The sequence below is a fragment of the Phaethon lepturus genome, unplaced genomic scaffold, assembly GCF_000687285.1.
Source record: "Phaethon lepturus isolate BGI_N335 unplaced genomic scaffold, ASM68728v1 scaffold19771, whole genome shotgun sequence".
Taxonomy (NCBI): domain Eukaryota; kingdom Metazoa; phylum Chordata; class Aves; order Phaethontiformes; family Phaethontidae; genus Phaethon; species Phaethon lepturus.
The window spans coordinates 1-1,970 of NW_010515887.1; positions in this window are offsets into that span (position 1 = coordinate 1).

Below are 1,970 nucleotides of genomic sequence, written 5' to 3' on the forward strand. Positions count from 1 at the left end.
ACTTATTGAGGGAGCACTTGATCCCCTCATCAGATCACTGATAAAGATATCAAACAGAACAGGTACCAATGCTGAGCCCTGGGGAACACCACTTGTGACTGGCCGCCAATTGGATTTAACTCCATTCACCACACCCTGTGGGCTCAACTGTCCAGCCAGTTTTTTACCCAGCTAAGAGCATAATTACATGTGATCAGTTAGATGTCTCTGAACCAAAGGCTGGAGATACGCACAGTGAAGTACCAGGTTTGAGCTAAAAACCCCAAACGGGATAATACTCCAAGGTCCATGCATAGGAACACATTCATATTGTTTCCAGTCTGCTGCGAATGAGAGCACAACACTGTGTTCGCACCTAGTTCTGTCATGCAGTGCCACAAAGTGAATATAAGCTTTACATCTGCCTATTGGTCCCCTTTTCTGTGTATATCTTGAAAAAGGAAATGCAAGCACTTTTATAGGATTATGCTGCTTTATCAGATGACACCGAAAATGAATGAGGTGGGAGTAGGGTAGAGCTTATTAACAGCAAGAGTTCAGGCTCCCCAGTCACAGAGTCCATGCTTGGAAAGTTTCTCTCACTGAGGAGAGATCATAGAATCACAGAAGGGTTTGGCTTGAAAGGAACCTTAAAGATCATCTAGTTCCACCTGCCTATGGTAGGCCATAAGCAGGGACATCTTCCATTAGACCAGGTTGCTCAAAGCCCTGGCCAACCTGGCCTTGAACACTTCCAGGGAGATGTGGGACCATCCACATCTTCCCTGGGAAACCTGTTCCAGTGCCTCACCACCCTCACAGTAAAGAATTTCTTCCTTATATCTAAACTAATTCTACCATCTTTCAGTTTAAAACCATTACCTGTCATTCTACCACTACGTTCCCTGGTAAAGAGTCCTGCCCCATCTTTTCCTGTAGGCTCCCTTTAAGTACTGGGAGTCTGCTATAAGGTGTCCCCAGATCCTTCTAGTTGTTTTGGGGAGACTTCTAATCTTGACTGAAACTTCCAGGGCAAGTTTCACTGTAAATTATTCTCATAGTTTACCACCTTCCTGTTAAAATGTTGTGTCTATCTTCAATCCAGTTTTTCCTTTTAGTTATTTGAGCTTGTAGAAATTCAGACTGTCTATATATTGCCACATGTCTGTTTTCTTCTTTACTCCATGGATGTGAACATAATTTTTGAAGCTTCTCTTTGGCAGACACACATAGAGTTCCCTGAACTGTGCACACTGAAGCATGTTAAAACCTGATGGCATCTGAACTGACCACTATGCCACTCAGAAGAGAAATCTTAGGGTTTACCAAAAATAGTGTCATAAAAAATATCAACTCCACACTCAGAGACAGTCAAAAAAAATAAAACAGCTGTTAGGAATTTTTAGGAAAGAAATACATAACAAAAGGGAAAATATCCTGTTGCTGCTGTGTAAGTCAGATGAGTAGGTAGGGGCTATTCTTCAACATGGCAAAGAGACACTTTAAGGGGGACGGGTTGGAAGTCTCCAAAATCTTTATCAATGTAGGGCTTGGTTCTGGGGCCGGTCTTGTTCAATATCTTTATCAATGAACTGGATGAGGGGATCGAGTGCTCCCTCAGTAAGTTTACAGATGACACCACGTTGGGGGGGAGTGTTGATCTGCTGGAGGGTAGGAGGGCTCTGCAGAGAGATCTGGACAGGCTGGATCGATGGGCAGAGGTCAACTGTAGGAGGTTTAATAAGGCCAAGTGCCGGGTCCTGCACTTGGGTCACAACAACCCCATGCAACGCTACAGGCTTGGGAAGGAGTGGCTGGAGAGCTGCCCGGCAGAAAAGGCCATGGGGGTGTTGGCTGGCAGCCGGCTGAACGTGATCCAGCAGTGTGCGCAGGTGGCCAAGAAGGCCAACAGCATCCTGGCCTGAATCAGGAATAGTGTGGTCAGCAGGAGTAGGGAAGTGATCGTGCCCCTGTACTCGGCACTGGTGAGG